The following is a 6,529-nucleotide window of genomic DNA, read 5'->3' as shown; positions in this document are numbered from 1 at the left end:
GGCGTCGTCGTCACGAGAGGTCACGGGCCGGTCAAGACCGTCACCGCGTCACCGAGTCACGCGTATCGCGCGGAGTCACGACAGTGTCGTGTCTGGACTGCCTCGGTGTGAAGTCCAGGGTCAGTGAATTCACAGCGCGAGTAGATAAATCGTAGTTTCTTCGCGACGAGGTCTTACCTGAGCGGCCGACCATTCACGCTGACACGCACACAGGGGCGCTCGCAAACCAGTTTATCACAGTAACTGTAATTTGTTTCAGCGTGCAGACCTTACATGCACATCACCACTAGTTGTCACCACACGAGCGTTGATCATAGCGCACTGGTCTCACAGCAGCACGACTGCCGATTGCCGGCGTCTGTCCCGTTGTCGGCTCCAACCACGACACTGCAAGGTAATCGTCGCTGCTGCACGCACACTTACATACTTACTTACTTACTTACTTTACTACCATGCGGCAACACACGCACAACGAGTCGTCAATGCGACGCAGCTACCACAGCGCTGCCACCACCGCTGCTGCTGCTGCTGCTGCTGCTGCTGCTGCTGCTGCTGCTGTTGCTGTTGCGACTAGGCAAGATCTGCCAGATCCGTCACACACGCCGGCGGGAAAACGAAGCGGTAAGAAACTCCATCAATGCGGTGTTTTGTTGCTAATGAACGAGGAGGCGACACGATGGCCACACAGCCGGCAAATTAAACGATGTAAAATCATCAGAGGAGCCTGTCTAACACACACGAGAGAAGGAGGACAGCCACTGCGGGGCAGCATGCGGCCACTGCGGGGCACACCAGAAACCTGTGCCTGCTGGAGCGGCGCTGAATAACAGCCGCTATGCGATACACGTTGATAGCACTACTGATGAAGCCTCAAGCCTGCTTAACGGATGGAAGCCATCCAGCCTCACGTGGAAGCCACGGCGCGCGTAGAAATCTAGAATGCTAAAAATATCAAAGAAATCGTCGCCAGCAGCACGCTACGTGGATCGTCGAAAATAGGACCGGCCGTGCACGCATAAACTAAATCCTACGTAATGTAAACAAAGCGCAGCGAGAGAGAGAGAGAGAAAGAGAGAGACAGCAGTTTCCTCTGGCGTCGGGCAACTGAATACGTTGCGAGTTTGCTTTGCGCTCAGGGAACCAACCTCCTGGCGGAGTGGAGTACAGTCGCAAAGTTTAGACCTATTTATACCCAGCTGCTTCAATCGGCAGGGAAACCCATAGTCGACTCCTCTTCCTCCTCCTCCTCCTTCTCCTCCCCCTCCTCCTCCTCCGCCTCCTCCTTCACAACATCCACCACCGTGCTCCCAAAGGGGACTGTGGAATGATGCGGGAGGAGGCCGGGCGTAAATAATCGGGGACTAGGAGAGCGGGTAAAGAGACAGAATATAGATGGAAAGAGAGGAAGTGTGAATTCAGGACATGTCAGAAGGTTGGACCAGGGCTGGATGGCAGGAGGAAGCACGAAGGTGTAGAAGAGTGGACGAGAGAGAAGGGAGGAGGAGAAAAAGGTCTGAGGGTAGAGAGAAAGAAATAAGGGAGGTAGGGAGAGGAACAAGATAAGTGTAGAAAAGAGTGGAGAGAAGGTGGGCTGTGGCAAGTAGCCAGATAGCGTCTCACACCGATCACTTGCGTATCCAATTTACGCAATCGAACCCGCTGTATGAGATGTTAAGGCGGAGGCTGGCAGTAAACGCCCCTAACGTGACACGAAACGAAAACATTGGGCGTGTCGTAAATCACACGTGCAACCTCAAAATAGCGAAGGCGCGACGCGACGTTTAGATTAACGAGCGATCACAAACAGTTAAGAGCCGCAATTTGCGAGTGAAGCCCTAAATATTACTGTTAATGCTGTGAGTGATCTCTCTATACCTCCCTCGTTCTCTCTCGCTCTCTCCCCGTCGCTCTGTCTATCGCGCCCTCTCTCTCTCTCTCTCACTCGCTCTCTCTGTTTGTAACTTGCTCTCTCTGTTTGTAACTCGCTTTCACGCCCTTGCTCTCTCTCTCTCTCTCTCTCTCTCTCTCTCTCTCTCTCTCTCTCTCCCTCTTTCTCTCTCTCTCTCGATATCCCTCTCTCGTGCGCTCTTCCACGGCCTCTCTCACGCTCTCTTCCATGGTCTCTCTCACGCTTCCTCTGTCTCTCCCCCATCTTTCTTTCTGTCTCTCTCTCTCTCACCGTCTCCTCCGATCTGTTTAAGTCTCTCTCCCTTCCTCCCTCCTCTCCTTCTTTCCCTCACACACGTCGGCTCGCTGTTATATCGCTGTTAATACTACACAAACAACACTCGACGCCAGCGGGAATGCAACACCACGAAGCACGAAGCACCCACCATGCAACATCCATCAAACATAATACTCCCGCTCTCTCCACGCACAGAAGAGATTGAAAATAACTCGCCGGGTAAACAAAATTGTCTGTATGCAGAGCCTGCATGCAAAGATTGCCTCCGATAACCAAACAAATTTCAAACTTTCGCAGCGAACAGTTCCGAAAAGAATAGAGTAACTTGCATCTGGAAGAGGTTTTAAACGCTTTAACATGTTTGCAAGCAGGCGGGGAAATTGCTGAAAACAATCAATTGCAGATAAGCTCAGCAGCTAAAGGCATCTGTACTAACACAACCGTCGCCAATCCAACTCTACCTGTTTTTTTACCGATACAATAACTGACTCACTGACTTCCACTAACGCTGCGATCACCGGGAAAAAACCCTTCACGCACTACACGAATAAATCGCTAGCCTCTTTTTCCATAAGCACGACTTGTGATTCTTTCTACCGAAGCAATAACCGACTTAGTAATTTTCACTAACGCTGCACCTGGCAAAAACGTTTATACACGAATAAATCAATCGCTAGCTTATCTTATTCTATACGAGCACGACTAACACGGATTGCTATGAACCTATTATGGGCAGGTCCAAGAGAAGGTCCCCTTGCGGTCCCATACGTAACGGACCATGTTTTCTTAATTACATACTCATCCCATAGACAAATAACATATAAATTCTTGTGGGTATTCTCCTTGCAGATATCCAACATTGGATTAAAAAACAGTGAAATCAATGACTATCTTAATTGCTTTTCGGAGGGTTAAACTTTCTGAATATCCCATACGTAACGTGCGCTAACTCTTGGACTTGCCCTTATACCGGACCCTAAACATTTGACGTAACTGTCACGGACGCCCCAACCCTACACGCAAGCATGAAAATAGCAACTTCGCAGCAACGCATAAGTAAAACTGAAGCCATGTTACGCATTACCGCGCAACAACACCGTGTAACTCCACCCTCAGCACAGATGGGTCCTAGCATAATTACGTACACTCATGACCAATTAGAAGCGACAGTCTGCTCTAAGCTTTATATTCGCCTCTTAGGTGAACAAATCTGTTATCAGTATTGAATGGTACTCTAGGCTAGGAAGCTCCCCACTCAACTCCGTGACGTTACACCCAAGGCACATGTTGAGTTAGACCTCCTAGTTGAAAGTGCGGCTCTTTACAGTGCAAGCACAAGTGACGTTTTTTCGTTTAAGTGATTCATAAAAAGATTTTCTTTAAAAAATGTTGATAAATAAAATCAATTTGACTGTACACAGTTATATGAATGTAAACAAACTGTCGAATCTCAACTGCAGATCAATTAGCAGTGTTAATAACGTAGTTTCCTAAGATCCAATTTTTACTTAAAACGGATGCGGCCGAAATTGCATTTCATCTCCTCCCCCCAACCAACCACCCACCTACTCTCTGCTGTTTCCAGCATCAATCCTGGCGCTACTAAAAGGAAAACACATCTACCATTGCAGCTGACCTACCGAAAACCAGGCCAACATTTCTGACTGTTTATATTTAGCCTGCCAACCACGAGAAATTGGCGCAAGTGAAGAAGAAACCATGCCAGGGAGTGACGGCCACGAACTAGATCCCCGCACAATCACCATGACGGAGATAGCCCGTTTATTTGTGTAATGGCTAGCAGGCCCTAGTAGCCACTCACTGCCACAGCTGCCTACATAATGACTAATGACGTACTAATAACACTCAGAATACACAAGTAGCTGTGCTAAGCATCATGGCGGGAAACATAACCAACATGTACGATTATAAACATAACAAATAAACGCCCGTGTATGACATGGCTTGTAATTACATCGTTATATCTATCGTCTACTGTCTAACATTCTCGAAAAACATAGCGTTTTGTCGTGATACCAAGGACTGTCACTGCGGCTTGCACGTCTTCATCTTAAGTATACTGTTATACATGACGTACAGGAGGGCCCCACGAGCAGGAGTGTGAACATATGAAGTGTCTGCACAGCGGTTTTCGCCTGCAGCCATCTGAGCGTAAACACAAGAGTAACTGTTTAGAAATCGCATCCGACAAATCGCTCAATCTGGCTTCTTCACATCGACTTACACTAAACGGAAACTGTGGACCGCTTCGCAAGCTACACCAACACATTCCCTGGACGATATACTGAACGGAGTCGAAAATGACATTCGGATAGCAATGAATAGTAAGAACGTTATATGCTACTCATCGTGAAATTTATGGAAAAGGAAACCACCAGGTAGTTTATATCAGGAGTGTCATAATATATACTATATTATTGTGTCTATATTATGACACTCCTGGTAGCTGATAGGCATCCATAGTTCATAGATTAAGCACAGAACTGACATAATTAACACATGCACAGTAGCGTAAACACTGCCATCAGAACACAGCTCATAAACAGCTGCATGTCCCACGAAGCAAAAAATAAACTATTGATTGTTATCTCGAAAATAAGAGACCCACAAAAACAGATCAGTATCTATAAGCAAACAGACGAAACTTGGCGACTTCCGTGGCGCAGAGAAAGCAACAACCAACTTTCAGAAAGTTTTCCAGCGTAGCACAGTATGTTCTCAGCGTAGAAAAAAGCGATGACTTAATATCAACGAATGCTCATTAGCGCACACAGTGAAGTTCTATCCGTCAGGCAACAGACTTTGAAAATGAGCGATATTCTGCTGATGACTCGCTGGCTAGCAGACGAATAATCAATCAATGAGTCTGTAGTTCTCTCTACAGTTGCTAGGATGCCAGACGCGAGAACAAGTGCAAGAGACAAGCACATCATGTACACGAGAACACTATATGCTTTCTCATTCGTGGCCTTTTGATCGTAGCAGTGACCGATCTACGCACGTCAGAGACCGACACGTCGACTTGAACAGACTGGACTGCAGGTTTCACATGCAACTGATTGAGACACGTCGTTGTCATGACAGCTACATTTCACTCTCTCTCTACACACACAGACACCCTTACGCAGCTAAAATCTTAGAAGACAGAGCTATCCGCATTGATGCTTTCTATTAGGTAACTGCTATCCTGGAGGAGAAGAAAGAACACAGAGCCAGTGTGTCCTATCCGATGAGATCATACGTGGGTGAGCGACCATTCGCGCACGTACACTTCACACACTCACGCGTGCACACACACACACGTACACACAGAGATCTGGAAAGCCGGAATATTCAGCAGTGCACAGAAGCCAAGTGGCGTACTCAAGACTCTCTCACGCATTCTTTGCGCGTGCTCGCAATCTCCAGCTTTCACTAGCTTTCAGCATCCGCTAAATATAGTAACACAGAGACATCATATGGGACTTGCCCTTCTCCCCTCTCTCTCACTTTGCGCTAGCGTTTGTTTGGGTTATTTCACTATAACATCAGGAAACCGAAAAAAGGGAAATATGTAATTAAAGCAGGCAACGTTATCTATATATATAAAGTTGTTCAGCCGAATTGGTCCGTTCTCGCATAACTAGAGAACTCCGCAGCCTAGAGAAAAACTAAAGATATTTTCAGAATCAGCACATCTGTGAGGTGGCTGAAACAAAAATTTAAAAAAGTTAAAAAGTAAAAAATTGATAAAAATTCTATTCATCAATAGATGGTGGTGGGTACAGATTAACATCACGTACGTGTGAATCCATGGTGTATACCCTTAACGGCGCAGTGGCCTAATCGGTAGAACATCCGTCTCCTACACAGGGATTCCGGGTTCAAGTCCCAGCTGTGGAACTTATTTTCCCCTTTTTTCCCTTTACCTACCTCTTTAGTATGTACTTCTGCAACTTCAGCCAGTACTTCTGCCAATTTACTACATTCATTAAAAAAATAAGAAAAGTTAAAAAGTTAAAAATTGAAAACAAATTAATACTTTACTATTCGTCAATAGATGGCGGCAACGTGCGAGTGTCTTAAGATTATTGTTTGGTAGCAACAACTGAACTATTTGTGCTACAGGTGAACACAGTGAACATAGTGAACAGGCGAGAACTCAATCTATTGACCTACACAAGCGTACAGGCTCCAGTCTTGGCTAGGCTGAAGCTTCTTCTTTTGATTTCTTATTATTTTTTACTGTTTGGGATGGGATGGGATGGCATGGGATGGGATGGGATGGGATGGGATGGCATGGCATGGGATGGGATGGGATGGCATGGGATGGCATGGGATGGC

The sequence above is a fragment of the Priapulus caudatus genome, unplaced genomic scaffold (assembly GCF_000485595.1).
Source record: "Priapulus caudatus unplaced genomic scaffold, Priapulus_caudatus-5.0.1 Scaffold7, whole genome shotgun sequence".
Lineage (NCBI taxonomy): Eukaryota > Metazoa > Priapulida > Priapulimorpha > Priapulimorphida > Priapulidae > Priapulus > Priapulus caudatus.
Note: the sequence above shows the minus strand (reverse complement) of the source record.